At 36.3% G+C, this 26,520-nt stretch overlaps 1 long non-coding RNA gene across 1 annotated transcript in view; it reads left to right on the top strand.

Moving 5' to 3' along the window:
* The window catches only part of LOC129534181 (uncharacterized), a 53,734-nt gene that overhangs the window by 16,800 nt on the left and 10,414 nt on the right, over positions 1 to 26,520 (top strand). Inside the window, exons 2-3 of the long non-coding RNA XR_008680651.1 lie at positions 2,409 to 2,512; positions 6,006 to 6,060. This is a non-coding gene — a long non-coding RNA (uncharacterized lncRNA). The remainder of the gene's footprint in view (positions 1 to 2,408; positions 2,513 to 6,005; positions 6,061 to 26,520) is intronic.

Below are 26,520 nucleotides of genomic sequence, written 5' to 3'. Positions count from 1 at the left end.
TGTTGGCCAGGCAGATCTTGAACTCCTGACCTCAAGTGATCTGCCCGCCTCGGCCTCTGAAAGTGCTGGGATTACAGGTATGAGTCATCGCGCCCAGCGAAAGTCACGTGTATTCTTAAAGAGGACACTATAAAGCAATGGTCTATAGAGAAGAAGATACATGTATATCGGAGCTTCCAAATTTGTGATTGGTATTGGAAATAAAGAAAGATGCACCCAGAAAATTTAGACTGAACCTGTTTAAGAAAATCCTTAGTATGTTCTAAGCACTTTTATTTACCCCATTTTACAGATGCAGAAGCTGAACAAATCAAGTTTAAGTAATAGACTTCAGTTCATGCATATAGGAAGCAGAATAATCAGGATTTGAACTCAGAAAATCTGTGTGGAAGACTCCATGTTTGTAATTACTATACCATCTGTCTAATTATATTTTCTTCAGCGATTAGTGTTCATTAGAAAAAAAAAGCAAACATATTTCAAGTCTAAACAAAAATAACTGCAGATGCAGATTTCTTGCATAATACCTTAACAACTATTTGTGTAGCTCATGATTCTGTCACTCAGCTGAGTGGTTCTTTTGGTCTGAATAGGCTCAGATGATCTTTATGGAGCATACTCATGTGAACCATCTGAAAACACCTCACTCACATGTCTAACAGCTGATAGGCTCTTGGCCAGAGTGCCTTCATTCTCTTCCACATGGTCTCACATCCTTTAACAGGTTAGTTCAGGTTTACTTCCATGGAATTGTCAGGATTCCAGTGCACCAAAGGAGTGTAAGCCCCTATGGGAAATTTATTTTTATTTATTTGTTTATTTTTGAGATGGAGTCTTGCTCTGTCACCAGGCTGGAGTGCAGTGGTGCAATCTCAGCTCACTGCAACCTCCACCTTGAGGGTTCAAGCGATTCCCCTGCCTCAACCTCCCGAGTAGCTGGGATTACAGGCATGTGCCAACATGCCCAGCTAATTTTTGTATTTTTAGTAGAGACGGGGTTTAACCATGTTGGCCAGGATGCTCTCGATCTCTTGACCTCGTGATCTACCTGCCTCGGCCTCCCAAAGTGCTGGGATTACAGGCGTAAGGGAAAGCTCAAGACACTACATCAGAATTCTAAAACTGGGGCAATTCTTCCAACTCACAAGGGATATTTGACAATGTCTGGAGAAACATTTTTAATTGGCACAATGAGAGGCTTGCTAATGGCATCTAGTTGGTAGAAGGCAGGATGATAAATATTCTACAGTGAATAAGACAATACTCTTCAACACAGAATTATCCAGTCCAAAATGTCAACAGAGAAATCCTGATCAATTTGGGTCACATTTGTTAATGTTCAATTAGCCAAAGAAACTCATATGGCCAACACAATTTCAAGGACTAAAGAATTAGATTCCATCCCTTGCTGAAAAGTGAATTTTTGGTTATTTTAGCAACAATTAAAGGTGATGTGTTACTTGACAAAAGCAGAAAGATTTTTTTAAATGAGGAAATAAGAGACCAAAATGACGAAGAAAGAAAATAAGATGAAAAGGAAGGAGGAGGAGGAGGAAGAACAAAGTGGAAGGGAATAAAAGAATTAAAAAGTATTTAGCAGGACAGCAAACATGGGGAGGTTTTCATTAATACTTTGCTCTCATGTAATCAGACTTTAATATACTCATGTGATTATGTGCTTTCTTCTTATAGCCTTTAAAAGATGCTTGATTGGCTGAACGTGGTGGCTCACGCCTGTAATCCCAGCACTTTAGGAGGCCAAGACAGGTGGATAACTTGAGGTCAGGAGATCGAGACAAGCCTGGCCAACATGACGAAACCCTGTCTCTACTGAAAATATAAAAATTAGCCAGGCGTGGTGGTGTGTCTCTATAATCCCAGCTATTTGGGAGGCTGAGGCACGAGAATTGCTTGAACCTGACAGGCAGATGTGGCAGTGAGCTGAGATTGAGCCACTACACTCCAGCCTGGGTGACAGAGTGATACCCTGCCTCAAAAAAAAAAAAAAAAAGGAAAAGAAAAGAAGAAGAAAAAAGAAAAAAAAATCCTGCCTTTTGGGTGCATTTTCATGTACTTAAGACACGAAAATAATCTACACCAATAGAACAGCATTAACCTATATATACACAGTATTAAAGGACTTGGTATGAAAAATAATTGCAATTGAACAATAAACCTATCCAGAATGATTACTGCGATATTCATATAGTTCATTAGCCAGTGATCTATCCTTATATTTTGCCTCTATAAATGTAATTATTGCAAAAAACTAAATTAAAATTAACATTTCTTATTGAAAGATCAATAGTTGTGACCATATCATAAATAGAGAGTTTTCTAAGGGAATTGGTTTGTTACATCCATTGTGTTTTGAAACAGTTCTTTAAATCTTGGTCTTTTTTAATTAGGAAGAAGAAACAGAGAAAAAATAAAGAGAATGTTGCTATCTCAACTATCTACTACTATTTTAGAGTCTTCAAGGACACAAACAATTTTTTTAAAAAAACTTTTGGTATGTAATGATCTATATGATGTAAGATAACTAATAATAGTGGCTGAATTTTTTGTCACTCTAAATGTTTCCAAATATGTGGGATTTTGGTACAACTGTGTAAAAAACTATACAACTGAAAATTATTTTAATTATTATAACTGATATAGAGTATACCTATAAACAGCTACAAATTATATAAAATATTACATGATTGAACTATATGAAATTGCTGGTATTTTTTAACCATTTTCTACCTGTACTAATTATAATAATACATGGGTCAAATTAATATTACTAGCAAACTCAAATTAAGGTAATTCATATGATATTTAAAATTTAATATCGTTTAAAGCTTTGACAAATTTAAACATATTGCCTGAAAAATCTTGCTGCTTGATTTGGAGTCCTAAAAGGACAATTTTCTTAAGACTTTATCATGCCAAATATATGTGATCATGTTCTGTGCAAATTAAGATTTACAGCAATGTGTTAGATATCACCAGAAAATTAAAATTTAAAAAGCAGCTGGAAGAAACTTCCCTGTCTTTTCAGCCATAAATTTAACACTGAAGAAGCGTAAGTCTACATATGCCTGTCATCCTCCAACTACTTCTGCACATATGCTATTTTAATAAAGGATAAATTTGTTCATAGAAGTGTAAATATTATTTTTCTGTAATAGATACAAGTTCCCCCATGTAGCATCTTTGCTTCAAAATCTTAATGAGAAGCAGTGCAGTGCAGTGGGAATGGATTGCCTCTGGAGTCACATAGATAAACCTGACTTTTAATCTCAGCCCTGCTTTTAATTAGCACTAGTCTAGAACTTTGTTATTCTTACATAACTTCTCAGAGGCCTAGCTTACACTTGTGTGTAAAGTGAGATAATAATGCCAACCTGTATATGTGTTATAAATAATTATACAGAATATATATATATATATATATAGAGAGAGAGAGAGAGAGAGAGAGCACCTTGTTCTGTGTAACTGTATAGTATATGCTCAGTTAATACAGGACAATTTGTTTTATTGTGCTTCGCTTTATTGTGCTTCACAGATATGCTTGTTTTACAGATTGAAGGTTTTTTTTCGCCAGCCCTGTGTTGAGAAAATCTATTGGCACCATTTTCCCAGCCGCATGTGTCCACTGTGTCTCTGTGTTACATTTTTATACTTATTGCAATATTTCATCTGTTTTTATTATTATTATATCTGTTATGGAGATCTGTAATCAGTGACCTTTGATGTTACTATAATTGTCTCGGGGTACCATGAACCACACCCATTTAGGGTGGTGAATGTCATTAATAAATGTTATGTGTGTTCTAACTCCTCCTCAGAATGGCCGTTCCCCCATTTTTCTCCTGCCCCATGGCCTTAATATTCCCTGAGACACACAATACTGAAATTAGGCCAATTAATGATCCCACAATGGCTTATAAGCATTCAAGTGAAAAGAACAGTCCCACATATCTCACTTTAAATCAAAAGCTGGAAATGATCACACTCAGTGAGGAAGGCATATCAAAAGCTCAGATAGGCCAAAAGTCTCTTGAACAAATGGCCAAGTTGCAAATGCAAAGGAAACGTTCTTATAGTAAATTAAAAATGCTACTTCCATGAACACACAAATGATAGGAAAGTGAAGCAGCCTTATTGTTGATAAGAGGAAAGTTTTAGTGGTCTGGATAGAAAAATCAGACCAGACACAACATTCCCTTAAGCCATTGCTTAATCCAGAGCAAGGCTCTAGCTCTCTTGAATACTGTGAAGGCCAAGAGAGGTCAGGAAGCTGCAGAAAAAAAGTTAGAGGCTAGCGGAGGTTGGCTCAGGATGTTTAAGGAAAGAAGCCATCTCCATAACATAAAAGTGCAAGGTGAAGCAGCAAGTGCTGATGTAGAAGCTCCAGCAAGTTATCTGGAATAGAAGATCCAGCTAAGGTAATCAATGAAGGTGGCTACACAAAACAACAGATTTTCCATGTAGATGAAACAGCCTTGTATTAAATGAAGGTATCATCTAGGACTTTCATAGCTGGAGAGGAGATGTCAATGTCTGGTTTCAGAGTTTCAAAGATCTAGGACTTTCATAGCTGGAGAGGAGATGTCAATGTCTGGTTTCAGAGTTTCAAAGGACCAGCTGACTCTCTTGTTAGTGGCTAATGCAGCTGGTGACTTGAAGTTTAACCCAATGGTCATTTACCATTCCAAAAAACTTAATGTTTTTAAGAATTATGTCAAATCTACTCTGCCTAGGTTTTATAAATGGGACAACAATGCCTGCATGACAGCACATCTGTTTAGAGCATGGTTTACTGAATATTTTAAGCCCACTGTTGATTGTTACTACGCAGGAAACAAAGATTTCTTTCAAATATTGCTGCTCATTGACAATGCTTTGGTCACCCAAGAGCTCTTAAGCAGATACACAAAAAAAATTAATATTGTTTACATGCCTGCTAACATAGCATCCACTCTGCAGCCCATGCAACAAAGAGTAATTCTAATTTTTAAATCCTATTTTATTTAAGAAATACATTTTCTAAGACTATAGCTGCCATAGATAATGATTCCTGTGATTAATCAGGGCAAAGTAAATTGAAAAATTTCTGAGAAGGATTCACCACTCTAGATGCCATTAAGAGCATTCGTGATTCGTGGAAGGAGGTCAAAATATCACCACTAACAAGTTTGGAAGAAGTCGATTACAGTCTGCGTGGATGACTTTGAGAGATTCAAGCCTTCAGTGGAGAAAGCAACTGCAGATGTGGTAGAAATAGCAAAAGAACTAGAATTAGAAGAGGAACCTGAAAATGTGACTGGGAATGATCGAACTTTAACAATGAGGAGTTGCTTTTTATGGATGAGCAATGAAAGTAGTTTCTTCAGATGGAATCTATTCCTGGCGAAAATGCTATGAACATTGTTGAAATGACAACAAAGTATTAACAGTGTTACATAAACTTAGTTGATAAAGAAGTGGCAGAGTCTCAGAGGATTGACTCCAATATTCATGAAAGAGCACTCAGTCAATGTGGCAAACTTCATTGTTGTCTTATTTTAAGACATTGCTGCAGCCACCTTAGCCTTCTGGAACCACCACTCTGAGCAGTCAGCAGCCATCAAGGTTGAGGCAAGACCCTCCACCAGCAGAACAATTAACAACTGGCTGAAGGCTCAGATGAGCAGTAGCATTTGTTAGCAATAAAGTGTTTTTAATGAAGGTATGCATGTTGTTTCGATAGACGTAGTGTTATTAAACACTAAATAGAATACGATATAGTGCAAATATGTCTTATATGCATTAAGAAACCAAGAAATTAATCTGACTTGCATTATTGTGATATTTGCTTCATTTCTGTGGATCGTACCTGAACCCAAAATATTGCTGGCATTTGCCTATTAATTAATTACTAATTTCTATTATTATTGCACATATTTGTATATTGAAAGTATGTATCAGATTGTAATTACATTTTCTACATTGTGCTTTATATTATCCCTTTTTAGCTTCCAAGATTTATGAATTCTGACTACAAGGAGAAACCGAGGAAAGCATTCTGAGGTCTGTCAATTTTAATTTATCTTATTATTCCCATTCTTGTTTTTCTCTTCTCTAGTTTTTTTTCACTCTGAAATCTTTTTCACTTCCCCTACATATAACATCACCCTTGATTAAAAATCTTTTAAAACTTAGGCAATGATTTTCTAATATATTCAATGTATAGCTTTAAAAATAAAATAATTTATAGGCAGACAATGGAAAATAGATTTAGAAAAATTATCTTGATGTTGAAGTAGCCTTAGTTCCTGACTAAACCACAACTCAGTATTATGAGCACTTACGTCTGAAAAAACAATGCGGCTTCTTTGAAGAGTGCTTGGAAAATATTTCCTCTGCCTTCCCAATATCCAAGTAATTTTCAGTGTGTCTCAGATATGAGAGATAACTAAAATGAATTTAAATAAAATGCCATGTTCATTAATTCTCTCTCTAAGGAAAATATGATACATAGTCAATACTCTTCTCATTGATTACTTATAGTGTGTAAAATAATCACTTTATAAAACTTGAAGGACAGAATCATAGCTATTTGTAGACTAAAAATAACTCCAAATAAAATATTTCAGCACAAATCTTTGGTGACTGGCTGTAGCAAGAAGGCAATATGAATTGATGGGCTCATTTATCTCTACCTCTTCAGAGACCACTTTGTATTTTTCACTGACTACATTAATACATTCTGCATGTTTGACTATGAATAGTCACTGCTATGAGATACCTTTCAACAGCCCAGAACAGTTTAATATTATCAAGGTTACAGCTGTACTTGTTCATAAATAATTCATTTAAAATGTGTTTTTTAATTAAAAAAATACGTCATACGATTCATTTTGCAGTCCTACGGGTCGTCAGTAGATCATCTGGGGATGATTCATTAATACCTTCTCTAGAATCTGCAGTTTGCTAGCCCACATTTGTTCATAAATGAACTGAATAATAACGCCTACGACTCCCAGGCTTTCATTACAAAACTCACAGAGGCACCTTTGACTAGCACCTCCATGGATTTAAAAACAATATGGGATTATGATATTCCAATACACAGATATCAGCCATGTGCTGCTTGAAAAACCTTTGCCCATTTGTCAGTCTAAATTGTAGTTCAGACTTGGCAGCAAAGAAAATAGGGCATCATATTTTTACTTACATATAACATTACTGGTAACTGTAAACTGACAAAATAAAATAGAAAATACTTTAGAATATCTGTGGTTACATTATCTATCCCTGCACTTGAGGTCTTTGGAGTACATGATTTTAAAATAGATTACTTACTGCAAAGCCTATTTTCAGAGATATTTTCATCTCTGTCTTCAAAGATCACTAAATAATGGCCAATAACCTGACAGGTAAATAAGGTTCTCTTAAGATTTGGCATACGAAGATGCACATAAACTATTTAGGAATGACTATAGCTTTACATGGTCTGCTGTAGAACCCAGCGAAACTCTACTAGCATCAATGGTCAATGCACTTTACAAAGCACAGATCATCTGAGCAATTAGTTCACCTGCCACAGGTACTGAGGCTACAGATTCAGTCTCCATACATTTCCCTTTTCTTTTTTTTTTAAGTTGTATTTTAAGTTCAGGGGTACAAGTGCAGGTTTGCTACATAGGTAAACTTGTGTCATGGGAGTTTGTTGTACAGATTCTTTTATCACCCAGGTATTAAGCCTAGAACCCATTAGTTATTTTTCGTGATCCTCTCCCTCCTCCCACCCTTCACACTATGAAAGGCCCCAGGGTGTGTTGTTCCCCTCTATGTGACCATGTGCTCTCATCATTTAGCTCCCATTTATTAGTGTACACATGCAGTATTTGGTTTTCTGTTCCTGTGTTAGTTTGCTAAGGATAATGGCCCCCAGCTCCATTCACGTCCCTGCAAAGGACATGATCACACTTTTCAAAAGAAGACATACGTGCAACCAGCAATCATGTGAAAAAGTCTCAACATCACCTATCATTAGATAAATGCAAATCAAAACCACAATGAGATACCAACTAACACCAGTCAGAATGGTAACTATTAAAAAGTCAAAAAATAACAGATGCTGGTGAGGTTGTGGAAAAAAAGGAATACTTTTACACTGTTGATGGGAGTATAACTTAGATCAGTCACTGTGGAAAACACTGTGGTGATTTCTCAAAGACCCAAAGACAGAAATATCATTTGACACAGCAAATTCCATTACTTGGTATATACTCAAAGGAATATAAATCATTCTATTATAAAGACACATGCACATATATGTTCATTGCAGCACTATTCACATTTGCAAACACGTAGAATCAACCTAAATGTCCATCAGTGATAAACTGGATAAAGAAAATGTGCTACATATACACCATGGAATGCTATGCAGATATAATGAATTCTCTTTTCTTGGCAGAGAAAAAATGTTCAGTTCACATCCACAAATACACACCTACATTTATCTCGCAAGGTAATCTGGCTTAAGCTATATGGCTTGTACCATCAGTTATGCCTTTTCTCCCATGTGTTTTCAAACTCTCTCTCTCTTTACTGTTTTTTTTTTTTTGGACATCTCTAAGACTTTCTCATCTTGAAAACTTAATTATAAAAATACAAATTCCATTGACTTTGTTCCTGTCTCTACTAAGTGTACCACTATGTTTATTCTTTATTTTTACGACAAGATCACCTCCACTTTTTTACTGCTCTGCTTAACGCAGTAAAACACTCATACCACATTACTCCAAATAATTTGTTCACTAAGGTCGTTAATTATACATTTCAAAACTCACTGAACACTTAGTAGTCCTTCTTTTGTTCTCGCTGTCCTAACATTTGACATGATGACTCATTACATCTTTCCTTGCTTGTCTGACATCACTATTTCCTTCTATCAAGTTAATTAGCTCCTTTTTAGCATGTCATATGAATTCTCCTGTTTTCCATAAACATGTGCTTTCAATGCTTTTATTCCTTATACGTTGTATGTCTTGGGCATACAATCTAAACGACCAAATCTAAATGACTGGGCATACAGTCATTTAGGTGACTAGATTCAATGTTTTTCAGACATAACTTAGATGTTGTTACATCCCAGTATACATTTCCAAATCATTAACTGGTAAGATTTCAATTTATCCAATCACTTATTGCAAATCTCCACTTAGCAGTTTCAGATACATCTCAAACTCTGTGCTTAATATAGACAGCATCATCATTTCCTCAATCTATTCTTTCTCCTTTCTCAGTAATAAAATTATTGCTTATGTTCACCCAAACTACAGAGAAAATTGAGTTGCATTCAATTATTGTCCAGGTACAGACTGCTTTCAGCCCTATCTAAAACCAGATGTGCCATCTCTCCCCCATAACCTCTCTGCTAGATAACTAGGATATAGCCATTTTCTTGAGGTTTGTAGATGCCCCATAATGTAAAATAGTGAAAATATTCCACAAGTGATAAACTGGACATAGACATGAAACAATATCATTTAATAAAGAGACATATATGTGGGCCTAACTCCTGCTGGGTGGCATTAATCTGAATGTGAGCTCCTGGTCAAGGGAAGATTTCATCAGGCACCTATGCCAAGGGCAGCCGTTATATATCTGGGCACAGAGGCAGGAGTAGTAATGTCTCTACTTTCAAATAGCTCTTACAACAGAAAAAAAGCCCTTCAAATAAGCCATTTACCATAATGTTTTCTAGAAGTCTTTTAACTCTAGCCCTATCTTTAGAGATTTTTGAACATGCTCACCCCATTTTCCTTCTTCCTCCTCTTCTTGATATGGTGGTAAACCAAAACCAGACAACCACCTGAGCTTCTGTCTGTTATCCTTAACATTTCTCCATTGAAAATGAATATGGAACTACCTGTTAGAATTGCAGATAAGGGAAAAAAACAGGAGGAAGAAAATTGATTTCATAAGTAACTTTACTTCACACTAACAACAAGAATAATCATAACCTCTCTTCCCTCTTCATAGGCCATTGCTATTTTCCCCTTTTATTGGCCAGGAGTGACAATCTATAAACCTTCAATTTTTTTCCTCATCACTAACCACATGAGGACTCAGATGCCAGGGTTTGTCTGTCTTCTCCCCAGCTCCATGTAGTAAGTCATCATTTGGTTGTATTACTCACATATAGAAAATCCATATCAAAATCCATAGCACTTTTGACATTGATCAACATTTACATTCATATCGTCAACATATGTCCCTCACATTGGCCATGGACACTGTACTCTGGTAACTGCTCTCTTCCTCATCCCCATTCATAACAGTCACCACTGCAACCTTGTCATTGAACTCTTTGACCCCTTCGCATCTCAAGTGATCTGATATTCCATCATAGTCTCCCTTTTGTTTCTCAGAATAGGTTGGCATTTTTTCAAACCTCTGCCAGTATTCCTGTACTTGACTATAACCTTCACCCTAGATGAATGAGCAATCACAGAATATACCAACCAGTTATTTGAGAATCCTTCTGCAGCAATATCCATTCCTGCCAACAGAACTCATGTACCTCATCCCCAAGAATTTACAATGCACTACATTTCCTCCTTTCACTACAACTATGGTTTTTAACTTTGCTATTTCTCTTTCAAAATAATATCTAGCAGACAGACAATACCTGATGAAACTACCAGCTACCCAACTTTAAGCCACATTTCAGATTGTCAAGGGCAAACCCACAGAGTGTATTGCTTTTCAGGTGAGAGAAATCCAATAAAAAAATTCTGGTTGTACTCCACATTCATATAAATCATCCATGCATAATAAATGGAAGAGGACCTCAACTATTCTCAAGTGTAGAGGATACTGACCCTGCAACATTATGACTTCAGTTTTTCTCCATCTTACACCATTCTCTGTCATGTCTGAGCCAGTGATAACATGTAAATCCAATTGGAGATTAGACAATAAAAATACAGTAAGCTAAGCACTTGCAATAAACTGTGTCATCTCCATCTTTGGTGCCTGCTGTACTGATTGGAACATACAGATTATAACTGACCTTAATAATCCATCTTTCAATCAAATACGTAGAGAGCTAGAAGCCTTATGAGAATCAGAGATAGAAGAATATATATAACATTAAGATGTGATAGCACCCGAAAGAAAATTTAATGTCTAGCCAAGGTTGTAATTTAAAGCACTCAAGGCATAGCCTTATCTATAGCTAAGGGATTATTTAAAAGTCTACCTCTGTAAATGACACCAAGATTCACATCCACCTCTCTGCTTTGAGCAGTCTTTGTCTCTGCTTTAATTTCTTCAGTCTCTGTAATGTTGCCTTCTTACCTGGATGTTCCCTGTTCTTTGTACTACTTTTGTTTGAAGACATATTTGGAAATTCTGCCCAGGTTATGGTTTTGCTGGTCCCCTGACATTGCTTCTTGATTCACAGCTAATCTGGCTCCTGAGCAGGATGTTCCACCTTCTCCCATTATTCCACGTACAAAACTGTACATTCAGTTCAGACACGAAAAGTCTCCAAGATATAGGGTTAAAGTCATTCAGACTGTTGTAGTGCCTGAATAGATTTCAAAATTGAGTCTCTCAGAAGCTCAGTGATTGGCCCAGGATTACAATGTAAGATAGTAATAGAAAAGTTACAGCTAGTGTCATTTGTGGATTACTCTAACCTAAGACGCAGATGATATGATGACAGATTATAGATAGTTCACAAATCTATTCACTACTATACTTGATGTTAAAAACTTGAAAAGAAATTTGGGAAGGAAATAAGATGGAAATTAATATTGACAAATACTAAGTATTGAGTTTTAATTAAAACAGAGAACTAGGACAGATAAGAGCAAGAGTAGGGGAAAGAGCATTCACTTCAAGAACTCTGATAATTTGATTAATAAAAAAAAAACTATGGCTAAAATGCTTCCGAAGTAAAATATATATATATTTAAGTGTAAATATATATAAATAGATATAGTATAATATATTTAAGTATACATATACTTAATATATATATTTATACTTAAATGTATATATTTATGCTTTATATATATTTACTATATATATAAAGCCATAGCAATAACAGTTCAGAGAGGCAAAACTTGGTGGTATATACTCACTATTTCACAGAGGAGAGAAACCTTGAATCTGGAGGACATGACCATCTTGTTCAATGGGAGATATACTGTGTTATTGAGCAAGGATTATTCATTAGCCTTCTCCTTGATTTGAATCAAATATCTGTCACTGTTTTCTTCCTCTCTCTGCTCTGAGCCCAAGCTTATGAACTTACTTTCTGATATCTAAGCCCCTGTTCTTTTTTTCTTTTTTCTTTTCTTTCTTTTTTTTTTTTTTTTTTTTGAGACGAAGTCTCGCTCTGTCGCCAGGCTGGAGTGCAGTGGCAAAATCTTGGCTCACTGCAAGCTCCGCCTCCCAGGTTCACGCTATTCTCCTGCCTCAGCCTCCGGAGTAGCTGGGACTACAGGCGCCCGCCACCACTACCGGCTAATTGCCTCTGTTCCTAATATTAAAATATCAATAAAATAGGTGACTATATTAGAAGGTGAATATAGCCTAGTCTCCTAGAGCTTTTACAGAAGTGTATTATTCATTGTACATGAAGAAATTGTCTGTAAAATGTTATATTAATCTTTGGCATGTAATAACTGAGTGCAAGCAGCTCTAGCATTAAAACTATTGTTTTCCTCAATATGCCGAGTTTAAAATAAAAAACCTTGAGCTGTGACGAATTTCCCTAAAAGTCACATGGCCTGGTTTATTACAATTTGGGTAGCATTTCTTAGTAAATATGCCAATATTGGCATACGCATTTTCAACAAAGTAGTAGATTTAGATTCAATGAAATTCATGTGAAAAATATTTGCCAAATTAGCAATGAAAATTTAATTTGTGAGTTCTAAAGTAATTAGAATATTAAAAGAAAAAGAAATAACAAGCGCAGGAAAGACTATATGTAGAGACTTGTACCGGATCCTAAACTTACTGGTGTGACATTTGAAAGAGAATTAGAGTTACTGTGATGGCTATTTTTGAATATGTGAAGGATTACCAATTGCTAAAGGGAGTTGATTTGTTTCATATGACTCTAAGGGGACAGAACCCCAAGATCCATGAGTGAAAGTAAAAGGGAAATAGATTTTACTTTTCTCAGTGAAAGAAATTGCTTAATAGGATGGTGAGTTTCCAAAATGTGAGCCAGGCAAAAGAGCCTTCTTCAGTGATATTTTATAGAATTCCTATAATCATTAAAAGTTGAACTCAATAAGTTCTAAGTGACAGTCCATCTTGGAAGGTTCTATGATTAATACACATAGTGGAATATTAGATAGAGAACCTGTATATTTTGGCTTCTGGTCCAAGATTCTCTTTCTTGTTTTCTCTTCTTGTCTTCAGAAGTGATGGGTACTCAAAATATCCGGACTTCATTATTACATATTCTATGTGTGTAAAAAATTATCACTTTTACTCCACAAGTATGTAAAATATCTTGTATGAGTAAAAGGAAAAAAATAAAAAATAAAAAAGACACTGAGAAGATATTTGTTTACCTGTTTGTTTGTTACATCTTCCTTTGCATAATTGTGTTCTGAGTTGAAAAAAAAAGAAAGCAATATACTTCAAACATCATCAAATTATTATTACCCACACAAAAACAATCACTTGCAGGCTAGGTAAGGAAAATGCCTCCTGAGTATACCTTCTTTTCTTAGTTCTACGCAGTAGCTATCTGTGGCTGGTAATTGCATGTTTGAAAAGTAACTCACGTGAAATATTAGACAGGTAATACTAACTAGTCACTCAAGGATTTTTATTAATCTGCCACAAGCAACTCCATTCCCTATATGGCAATTAGGGGATAAGCAGATAATTCATTAATCACATACTCAAGAGAAAATAGCTTATGTAGTCTATTTTTGTCTGGATCAAATAAAGCACCAAATGCAAAAATGTTTATTGTAAAGTACTCTTCCCCATGAGAATAAAGAAAATGGGACATAAAGTTAGCGTTTTAATTTCTATAAAATCCTGTCGTATGTGAAACTGTCTTTTTATTATCATTACTTCATGATATACAGATCTTGGGTTCCCAAATGGCAGGCTAATAGAGAGGGAGCACTAATCATGGAGGCACAGGCTATTAAAGAGCAGAAGTCAAGGCTGATGTGAACCAATTAACTGAATGTTAGACATGTCAGTACGATATATCCAATGAAATCTAAAGAGTTGAAAGCAAGAATCAAATAACAAAATGGTGTATGTGATTTGTGCATTTAACAAATCACATCAGAATATACCTAATGTTTCTTTCTAAAAGCCACATGTGACATTTAATTTTTAGATATTCTCTAGGAATGAAGAAAACATTTGATAGCTTCTAACGGTCATATGTATGTTTTGCCATATAATTTAGTATCTTTTCACTTTACCATTCATATTTATTTTATTTCAATTTTACTGTATTAATTTATATTAGTGTGATGTTACCTCTATTATTTTAACATTCAAGGAATAAAATATGTACTTGCTTATAATACTATAACAAAATAATTTATTGAATTTCTTTAATTTTTTATTTAAAATATTCAATTCTTTAGAAAAGCATTAATTTGATTAACATTTTTTCATAGTCATGCCTTTTTTAAAATTGAGAAGAAATAGATTACTTGACTTTAACCTCCCAAAACCTAGACATTTATTCATTTTGCTCTTGTTATTCAGAACACACACACACACACACACACACACACACACACATTCACTGAAAGCACATAATAGAATCTGCTAAATGAGCAATAATGAACAGAGCCTCAATGCTACTATCAAATTTAAAAAATAGGGTTCACAGTTGTCTTCTCTGTACCACAGTTTAAACATTGTTATTTGTTCTGCTTTGCTTCTTCTTTTGGAATTCCGCTTTAAGCTTTGGAGAAGCCCACATTCACAGTATTCACAGTTTCAAGGATGGTCTTGACTACAAGTGCAAATGTCCAGCCCTGTCAGGCAACTGCCCCAGACTCCACTCCTATACCACTGCAGTCATTACTGTAGGATGGCGAGTCCCTGACCTGCAGATTTGAGTGTTACTCTGCCTACCCCTGACTCTATCCCTCCCCTTCCACTCATTCCAATCTTGAAGACTACCAAATGCACACAATTATTTTTGGTGCTTGGATGAAGAGCAATGGTGTAACAAGGCTAAAATAATAAATTAAATCATGAAGTGCATAGTTTGTCCTATCAGTTTTCAAGATCTACTGAAAGTTTTAAAGCAGATGAGTGGATGATGAGTGGTATTTGGCGAAGGATAAATTTTCGATGAAGTGCAGAAAGGATTGGGCATGGAGGGGAGAGTGTAAAGGTAGACGCACCAGCACAAATAACTAGTGCTGGGTAGAGAAGATATAGAAGGATTACAAACTTTGCCCTGAAGTAGCTTATAATCTTCTTTTGGAAGGCAGCATGAAAGTGTATGAAACATTTTCTCTTTTCTCTAGAATTAGTTTGACAATGCTGCTATCAAATACTGGTTTATCTCAAGATGTAACAACAAAAGATGGGACAATACACACATATGTTAATGATCTAAAGTGAGTGGGTGAGACTATCCATGCCACTGTAAGTCAGTAAATGTAAAACACCAAAGAATGTTAGCTTACTTAGCACTTGGATCCTTCTCAAAGATACCAAATGAAACACAAGACAGAAAAAGAAAAAGGGAAAAAAGAATAGTGAGGCCATAGAAAAATACTGAAGCTCCATTCTGGGATATTACCCTTTTTACAAACTCAGACATTTCCCTGGCAACTTCAGTCTGCACGTATTTGTTTAGGAGAAAGGAATGGGAGAAATAAATGGAAGTAGTTAGCATTTAGGGTTACAAAAACAAGGCAAGTGGTAGACACACAGAAGTGTTCATGTTGGACAGCGCTTCTGCTGGCAGTGTTGTTTTCAGAATGTAAAGGGATAACAGAAAATCAGCATGAGAACAGCAGACATGTCCACAATGCCTGCATGGAAGAATAGCCTTGGTTTATGAATAAATGGTCTTCGTGTTTCTGGCTCAGCTTTGCCTTGTCTGCCGCCTGATTCAGTCCACATTTTACCTGCTGGCCGCCACCTTTTGTGTACACGCTAGCACTATTCCTTGGCAGCGTTCAGTTAGGTAACATTACCTAAGGTGCCATTACGATGTCAGTTTAGCAGGAGAGAACAAAATTCTCTATAATCTAAAGGCACAGGCGGGTGGTTTAATCAAAATGTTTGGCTTTGTACACAAAACCTCTCCCCAAAGGGCCCGAGGCTGTCCTTACTCCTGTCCCTCAGGGGTATGTGTTATTGTCCTGACACACCATCACTATCTGGAAAACCATTCAAAGAACGTTCTGTGACAAGGGGGCAATTTTAGGAGCATCATCCTGTGGGAAGACCACATTGTTTTTTCACTAGCCATGTTGTTTGGTGGATTGTTTTTCTTTACTTATAATACTTACAAGTAGCTCATGTCAATCTACATCTTGAACAGCTAGTTGGTCTATTAATTGTAATGCACCATTTTCACACTGAGATGGCATTGAGAATCTTTGTAGCAGGTATGTCATCACATTGGGTCTCGGACTTGACTGGGTCCCGGACTTGATTGGGTCCCAATATTTGAAGATAAGGTCAAAAGCTGATGTTCTTAAATGCCACTTTACTGGCAGTCAGAAGCCCTATATGTGTTGCTCTATATCTGTTTCTCAGAGCCATATAGAATAAAAAGGTTTGCTACCAGTGCCCTTTGTAGACTTTTAGTTTGGTTTAAAACTTGATGTTATGCTGACATCATGCCTTGACTTGTACAGTATCACATTCAGGGACAGAACTTTGCCTCTTCTTTATGTCTAATCTAAAGTAATTTCAATTTGCACCAATGCTGTTTGCTGACATTGAAGCATATGGAAAAACTACTTTTTTATGAGAAATCAATGAGAAATTTTAATTGTTTAATTTCAAAATATAGTATGAAAATATGCTATATTTTGAAATTGAAAACATTTTATAGATATATTAATAAATTTTATAAATTAAATAAATTATATTAGAAGCTCATAGAATTTTACCTATTTTATTGAAAAAGAAACAGAGGCTCAAGTATATTTGAATGTAAGTATCATGGCAATATAATGCAGAAAAATAAGGATCTGCTGTCTTTAAATGAGGTGTCATTGCCTAAACACCATTTAATCTTAGAATAAAGTTGATAATCCCAATCAACAGAAAATTTAAAATCAAGGAAAATTGGGCTATGAATTATTATTCATTTTTATATTCAGAGAATATGATCATGTCTAGCACATTGTAATACCATAATATGGAATACTGCATAGCTTACAAATACTGAAATATGCAAGAAATATATTTTAAACAAACTATTAAACTTGCCAATTAGGGAATTCAACAGGAGCTAAACACTGAGATAGAACTCTGGAGGACATAGGGAAAGATTGTTAGTGACAGTAACCTAGGGCCGTGGTTGTCACAAAAGCAGAAAAGGAGATGAGACCTTGAGCAAGCGGAGTGGATTAGATCTGAGATCCACAAAAAAAAAAAATCTAAGAGCAATAAAGGGTTATTTCCTCAGAAACTGTTAAAATAGAAAAAATAAAATAAAAGGTGATTTGCAGCAGAAGGAAATTTGTCGCTTTTTGTTGAGCCCTGCCCTCATTCATACCTACCCTCATCTAGAACTTCATTGGTAAACCATCTTTGTGGCTAGACTAAGAATGTTTCTCTTTAGAGAAGTTCTGTGTTTGTTTCTGTCCAGGATCTAAATATATTTATTCAACAACTCTGTACTGCTATTATTGTATATATGTATTATTTTCAATTTTGTAATAATAAAATTAGAAAATACAAGAGAAAATCATTTACCTTGAGCAAGTCAATGGAAAAACTGCAATGATATAATGGAACTTCAGCTTAATGGAGTTTTCAAATAGAAACTATAAAACAAGTCAAGATGAAGTAAGCTTTGAAAAAAATATACAATGAATCTCCTAATATCTGAAAATATAGTCTTTGAAATTAAACACTCAATAGGTAAGTGAAGCCACAGATTAGACACAGTGGAAGAGGGATTTAGAAAACACCAAAGAATTTATTCAGGATGTAACAAAGAGAAATATAATGGGAACATATTTCCGAGAGACAAAATATGAAACATGGAGGATAGAATAATAAGCTACAATAAAATTCTAATACGAACTCCAGATGAAGCAAATGGAAAATGAGGAAGAGGTACTATTTTAGAGGTAAGTTCCAGAATTGATGAAAGACATTGTCTTATGTCAAGATGTCATAACAAGAGTGACACAGACCAGGTGGCTTAAACAACAAATATTTATTTCTCACAGCTCCAGAGGCTGAGGAGTCTGAGACCAGGGTCCCCAACATGGTTGGTTTCTGGTGAAGGCCCTCTTCCTAGGTTCTTCACATGTTGTAGAGAGAGAAAGAGAGAGAGAGAGAGAGAGGGATAATGAGACAGAAAGAAAGAGAGAGAGAGAGAGCTCACTCAGGTCTCTTCCGCCGATTACAAAGGCACTAATCCCATTATGGAAGTTCTAACCCTATCATCTCATTCAAATCTAATTACCTGCCAAAGAGTCTACCTCCAAATACTATCACATTGAAGATTAAGTCTTTAACATGTATATTTTGAGGGAACACAAATTATCTTGAATTTGAAGATTCGCATCTTTAGCAGGCATGAATCTTCAAATTTGAGATAATTAAGTCCAAATGAGGGTAGAAACATGCAGACACACTGTAATGATACTAGAGGAAACCAAAACAAACAGAAAATTGTAGATGCAGCAAGAAAGAAAAAGATGGATTAGTTACAAGATAATGCAACTAGACTGATAGCAAATTTTTAAGCAGAAACAGTAAATGCCAGAGACAATAGAATAATATATTCAAGTGGCATTCAAGCAAAGGCTTAAGGCAGATATGTGAGTTAGCTATTTGAATTTCAGGAGAAAGAGTGGGAGAATATTCAGAGTCAAGGCAATGGCAGTACAAAGTCTTTAACAGCAGAATATGACTTTTTGCTCATGGAGAAGGCCACTGTTGCTACAATAAACTGAGAAAGAGGAGAGAAGAAGCAAATTAGATCAAAGAAGAACAGGGGCTAATTTATGTGGGGCCTCATGACTACAAGTTAGGACATTCGACGTACTTTTAGTGAAGTGAGAAGTATTGCAGGGTTTTGAGCAAATAAATGACATGATCTGATTACGATGGGTTTTCAAAACAATCTGTTAGGGAGCAAAGGTAATGTTAATAGGACCAAGTTAATATGCTCACTGCTCAGTAACATACCAATACACTGAGACAGTAGAGTTTGCAGCAGAGAAAGAGTGAAAGAGTTTAACCATTGCTAGATGCTGAGTGAGGGGATGGGAGGAGGCCCTAAAATCCATCTCCCTGAGGAGATCTGGGATGGAATTTTTAAGGGGATTGTGGAGGGCAAGGGGATGAAAAATTGGAATTTTTGTTGATTGGTCAGGATGGGGGAATACAATCATCAGAATTTGAAAACTGCATTATTTGGTGAATCACCTCCTCATAGGATCCTTCAGAACAGCTAGTGTCAGTAGTTTCATGGTATGCAGGACCTGAAAAATATCTCAAAGGGAAAGCGTAACATTTCATAATCTTAAAATTGCTATTTATAGAGCTGTTAAGAGGAACTATAATATTAAGACAGAGTCTGCATGATTCTGAGGCAATAGGCATCAAACAGCTCTAAGAGCATGAGTCTAAGCATTAGCTAACCTAATGATTAATGCTGGATGTGCAGCAAACTTGATTTATTTTTATTTCTCCTCTTTCTTCTTCCCTGATTAATTTTATAATGTCTATAGGGATGTTTACATTATAATTAGGGAGTCCAGCTAAGAGGCTAACAGTAATCTGGGCTTGGACTCTGGTGTTATAACAGGAAAAGTGATAAAAAGTATTTTGATTCGGGGACTATTTTGAAAGTAAAGTCAATAGAATTTTCTGATTGATTAGATTTAGAATGTGGAAAAAAGAGAGAAATCAAGGAAAATTTAATGATTGTTGTCTTCAGAAGTTTGGAGTATAAATTGTTTTCAACTGTGATGAAGAAGGCTACAAGTGAAGCTGGTTTTGGAAAGGGGATATATTTTGGTTTTAAACATGTCATGTTTTATAAGATAAAGTTTGAATAGAATGAGATTGCTAGGACCGGTATTCTTCACTGACTTTTTTTAGTATCACTTAATCCTGCCCTCACCTTTGTAAATAAAACTTACATTAAAATTCACCAGTTACTTTGAGGTTTTTGTTTCCTGCTAGGACAATGAATAATTGATTAACAAATACAAACCCTTTCACTTTCTTGGATCCTTAATGCCAAGCTTTTTTTAAAGTGGCATAAATGGATTTTCAGAATTAAAAAAAAAAACAACTTTACTAGATTTAATTAGTGGTGTGCTATTGGAGTTTCATGTGTTTCATCCATGTAACAATCTACCAATCTACTATTGTAGGAATAACTATGGATAAACTATGTGAGTATTTGAGGATTTTTGCTTTGCTTTGCTTTGTTTCGATTTTTTCCCAAGTTGAAATTCGACAATGGTATATCCCCATAGGATCTAGTAATGTTACTGATCACAGTCTTATACAGAGAGAAAAGGCTAATGTACACAAAAATTTGTCCAAAGTTATCATTGCAGGACATTTTGTGAAAATGGATTTTCTGATGTGGAACTGGTCAATGAGCTCTATGAAACAGAGAGACAAAACATGCTTAAAGCTAACGGATGTCCAGGCTCTCCTAAAAGAGAAAGTACAGCATTTATCTTATTTTTAAAGTTTCAGCTGTGAATTAGTACACACCTTTGAGCTCACATCTCTCTTCCCCTGCCTGTGGGATGATGTACTATGGGGAAAGGAGAGAGCTTCTGCAAAACCACTATTTTCCAAAACAGATGCACTCATGTTTTAACACCTATTCAAACAATACCCTTTATAGGTTTCATCCTCAATAAAACATTTGCACTCTAAAACTCAGAATGAATTAAAGAGAGAAAGAAACAAAAGCGATAGTTTTTAGAACTACATTTATATTGACATTTAAACACTCAAGTGAAAGAGATTTACATAAAAGAATATGACCTACATGATATAATGTACATGAGTGAAAATTACTTCTCAGTTATTCATAAAATTTTAGCTTGACTGGCAGGTACAACGTAAAAACAATATGCATGTTCTGCTTTCATTTAGATTTTCACTCTCCCATGTCACATTGAATTATATATTTATTTAATATTTTACCACAGCAATAATCACTTCAAAGTATATTAGTGCTGTGCCCTTCTGTGATATAAAAAAATACATGCCATAGCATGAAATTTTTGCTTTAATCCTTGGTCTAACATGGCCTTACATAACGGTATTTTCTCCATTTATACAAAAAATATAAAATAGTGGATTCATATACCATATGCTTATACATACACACCATATACCATATGCTCATACATCACACTACATAACAGCTGCTATTTGTATAGACTAAGTCAACTAAATTTTATCAAATATTCCGGATACTCTAAGAATTGGAAACTAGCGTCTTCACTTAATATATATTTAATTCTAATATATGAGCTCATAAGTATTTATTAAACACCTAATCCATGCCAGACAATGTATTAAATAGAGGGCAAAGAAAATAAATACATTTCCACAATATATTGGAACAGAACAATTAATAAATTATGAATAAAAAATTACCATATCATGTATGAACTGTTAACATAGATGTAGACAGATTGGGACATGTGGCAATAGCAAGGCTTGCTTCATCAAACTTGAAAGTTCAAAGCAAGTTTCCTGAGAAGAATGATTTGCTATTATTTGCCAAACTGTCACAAAATAATTACACTTAAGGTACTTTGGAACACAGAAAAATAACATTTTCTTTTTTTTTTATTATACTTTAAGTTTTAGGGTACCTGTGCACAGCGTGCAGGTTTGTTACATATGTATACATGTGCCATGTTGGTGTGCGGCACCCATTAACTCTTCATTTAACACTAGGTATATCTCCTAATGCTATCCTTCCCCCGTCCCCCCACACCACAACAGGCCCCAGTGTGTGATGTTCCCCTTCCTGTGTCCATGTGTTCTCATTGTTCGATTCCCACCTATAAGTGAGAATATGTGGTGTTTGGTTTTTCATCCTTGTGATAGTTTGCTGAGAATGATGGTTTTCAGCTTCATCCATGTCCCTACAAAGGACATGAACTCATCCTTTTTATGGCTGCATAGTATTCCACGGTGTATATGTGCCACATTCTCTTAATCCAGTCTATCATTGTTGGACATTTGGGTTGGTTCCAAGTCTTTGCTATTGTGAATAGTGCTGCAATAAACATACGTTTGTATGTGTCTTTATAGCAGCATGTTTTGTAATCCTTTGGGTATATACCCAGTAATGGGATTGCTGGGTCAAATGGTATTTCTAGTTCTAGATCCCTGAGGAATTGCCACACTGACTTCCACAATGGTTGAACCAGTTTACAGTCCCACCAACAGTGTAAAACTGTTCCTATTTCTTCACATCCTCTCCAGCACCTGTGGCCATACTGCCCAAGGTAATTTATAGATTCAATGCCATCCCCGTCAAGCTACCAATGACTTTCTCACAGAATTGGAAAAAAACTACTTTAAAGTTCATATGGAACCAAAAAATAGCCCGTATTGCCAAGTCAATCCTAAGCCAAAAGAACAAAGCTGGAGGCATCACACTACCTGACTTCAAACTATACTACAAGGATTCAATAACCAAAACAGCATGATACTGGTACCAAAACAGAGATATAGACCAATAGAACAAAACAGAGCCCTCAGAAATAATGCCACTTATCTACAAACATCTGAGCTTTGACAAACCTGAGAAAAACAAGAAATGGGGAAATGATTCCCTATTTAATAAATGGTGCTGGGAAAACTGGCTAGCCATATGTAGAAAGCTGAAACTGGATCCCTTCCTTACACCTTATACAAAAATTAATTCAAGATGGATTAAAGACTTACATGTTAGTCCTCAAACCATAAAAACCCCAGAAGAAAACTTAGGCAATACCATTCAGGACATAGGCATGGGCAAGGACTTCATGTCCAAAACACCAAAAGCAATGGCAACAAAAGCCAAAATTGACAAATGGGATCTAATTAAAGTAAAGAGCTTCTGCAAAGCAAAAGAAACTACCATCAGAGTGAACAGGCAACCTACAGAATGGGAGAAAATGTTTGCAATCTATTCATCTGACAAAGGGCTAATATCCAGAATCTACAATGAACTCCAACAAATTTACAAGAAAAAAAACAAACTACCCCATCAAAAAGTGAGCAAAGGATATCAACAGACACTTCTCAAAAGAAGACATTTATGCAGCCAACAGACACATGAAAAAATGCTCATAATCACTGGCCATCAGAGAAACTCAAAGCAAAACCACAATGAGATACCATCTCATACTAGTTAGAATGGCGATCATTAAAAAGTCAGGAAAAATAACATATTCTATGCAATAATAAGTTTCCCAGCTTTTTAAGTTTTAATAATTAGACTTTAAAAAAATACCCTTTCTTGAATATGACAACCCTAGAGTCAATGTCCAGAATTATTTTCACTGATTTAAAAAATAAATTTTTATTTTTACAAGACTTCAATAAGGAGATACAATTTTCATGATTGATAAATAGACGTAGTGCCTCATGGAATATTGTGATATCAAAACTAAGTACTTCCAGCTAGGATTCTTATAAGAGGTTACTAGAATAATGAAGGTGGGAAAAACAAAAAAGCCCTAAACTAGGGCAGTAAGCATATATGTAGAGCTTGGCTAAAGTTGATTGGATTTGCTATATGGAGGGATGAGGGGGTATGAGATGAAAGCCCTGGAATGACTTAGGATTCTGACTTGGCAGGTTAGGTGTGGTCCTGACAAATGCAGATGGAAAAGCAGTGTTGGGCATACTGAAGTGAAGGAACATGTGGAATATCTAAATATTATCTATAATCTAAAGCTCAGAAAGATTAGAGATTGAGAAGTACTTAAAAGTCACATGCAGATAATAATGATGATAATTAAAATAATGAATACAGATGTGAACATCCAAAGGGAATACATAGAAGCAATTCTAAAAGATAAAGCAGGAATTCAAAGTAATAACAACAGTTAAGGAGGAGGAGGATGAAGGAATATCTTCACAGTGGGAGTGGGAAGGGGACAGAGGAAAATATTATAGTCTTATGCAAAACATGGTGTATTAGTTTGTTTTTACACTGCTAATAAAGACATACCCAAGACTGGGTAATTTATAAAGGAAAGAAGTTTAATGGACTCACAGTTCCACATGGATGGCAAGGCCTCATAATAATGAAGAAATGCAAATGATGAGCAAAGTCACATCTTAGATGGAGGCAGGCAAGAAGGCTTGTGTAGGAGTACTCTCTTTTATAAAACCATCAGCTCTCATAAGACTTATTCATTATCACATGAAGATCACAGGAAATACCTGCCCCCATGATTCAACTATCTCCCACCAGGTCTCTCCCACATGTGGGGCTATTACAATTCAAGGTGAGATTTGGGTGGGGACACAGTCAAACAATATCATTCTGCCCCTGGCCTCTCCCAAATATCATGTCATCACATTCAAAACCAATCATGCCTTCCCAACAGTCCCACAAATTCTTAACTCATTTCAGCATTAACTCAAGTCCACAGTCCAATGTCTCATGGGAGGTACAGTAAGTCCCTTCTGCCTATGAGCCTGCAAAATCAAAAGCAAGTTAATATTTATCCAATGCCTATACCCCTACATACAATGAGGGTATAGGTGTTGGGTAAATACACCTATTCCAACTGGGAGAAATTGGCCAAAACAGAGAGCTACAGGTCCGCTGCAAGTCCACAATCCAATAGGGCTGTCATTAAACCTTAAAGTTCCAAAATGATCTCATTTGACTCCATGTCTCATATCCAGGTCACATCAGTGCAAGAGATGTGCTCCCACAGCTTTGGGCAGCTCAGCCTCTGTGGCTTTAGAGGGTACACCCCCCTCCTGGCTGCTTTCATGGGCTGGCATTGAGTGTCTGCACCTTTTCCACGTGCTTGGTACAAGCCGTTGGTGGAGCTACTATTCTGGGGGTCTGGAGGAAGGTGGCCCTCTTCTCACAGCACCACTAGGCAGTGTCCCAGTGGGTACTGTGTGGGGCTCCCACCCTGCATTTCCATCTGCAATGCCCTAGCAAAAGCTCTCTATGAGGGCTCCACCCTTGCAGCAAACTTCTGTCTGGACATCCAGATGCTTCACTACATCCTCTGAAATAGACAGAGGTTCTCAAACTTCAATTCTTGACTTCTGTCCACCTGCAGGCACATTACCAAGTGGAAACTGCCAAGGCTTGGGGCTTGCACCCTCTGAAGCCATGGCCTGAGCTGTACCTTTGTCACTTTTAGCTATGGCTAGAGCAGCTGAGATGCAGGGCACTAAGTCCCTGAGGCTGCACACAGCAGGGGGCCCCCCAGATCTGGCCCAGGAAACCATTTTTCCTCCTAGGCCTCAGGGTCTGTGATGGGAGGGCCTGCCACAAAGGTCTCTGATATGCCCCAGAGACATTTTCTCCATTGTTTTGGTGATTAACATTTGGTGCCTCATTACTTACGAAAACTTCTGCAGCAGGCTTGATTTTTTTTCCCCCTAGAAAATGGGTTTTTCTTTACTATTACATTGTCAGGCTGCCACTTTTCCAAACTTTTATGCTCTGCTTCCTCTTGAATGTTTTGCTGCTTAGAAATTTCTTCTACCAGGTACCCTGAATCATCTCTCTCAAGTTCAAAGTTCCACAGATCTCTAGGCGAGGGGCAAAATGCTGCCAGTCTATTTGCATAGCAAGAGTGATCTTTACTCCATTTCTCAACAAGTTCCCCATCTCCATCTGAGACCACCTCAGCCTGGATTTTATTGTCCATATCACTAACAGCAGTTTGGTCAAAGCCATTCAACAAATCTCTAGGAAGTTGCCAGTTTTCCCACATCTTTCTGTCTTCCAAGCCCTCCAAGTCCTTAGGAAGTTTCAATCTGTTCCACATTTTCCTGTCTTCTTTTGAGCCCTCCAAACTGTTCCAACCTCTGTCAATGACCCAGTTCCAAAGTTGATTCCACATTTTCAGGCATATTTACAGCAGCACCCCATTACCCAGTATGAATTTACTGTATTACTTTGTTCTAATGTTGGTAATAAAGACATACCTAGACTGGGTAATTTACAAAAGAAAGAGGTTTAATTGACTCACAGTTCCACATGGCTGGGGAGGTCTCACAATCATGTAGGAAGGTGAATGAGGAGCAAAGTCACATCTTTCATGGTGGCAGGCAAGACAGTTTGTGTAGGGG

This window comes from Gorilla gorilla, chromosome 5, assembly GCF_029281585.2.
Source record: "Gorilla gorilla gorilla isolate KB3781 chromosome 5, NHGRI_mGorGor1-v2.1_pri, whole genome shotgun sequence".
In the NCBI taxonomy this organism is placed as follows: domain Eukaryota; kingdom Metazoa; phylum Chordata; class Mammalia; order Primates; family Hominidae; genus Gorilla; species Gorilla gorilla.
The sequence above is the reverse complement of the archived record's forward strand: the minus strand, read 5'-3'. Positions and strand labels throughout refer to the sequence as shown.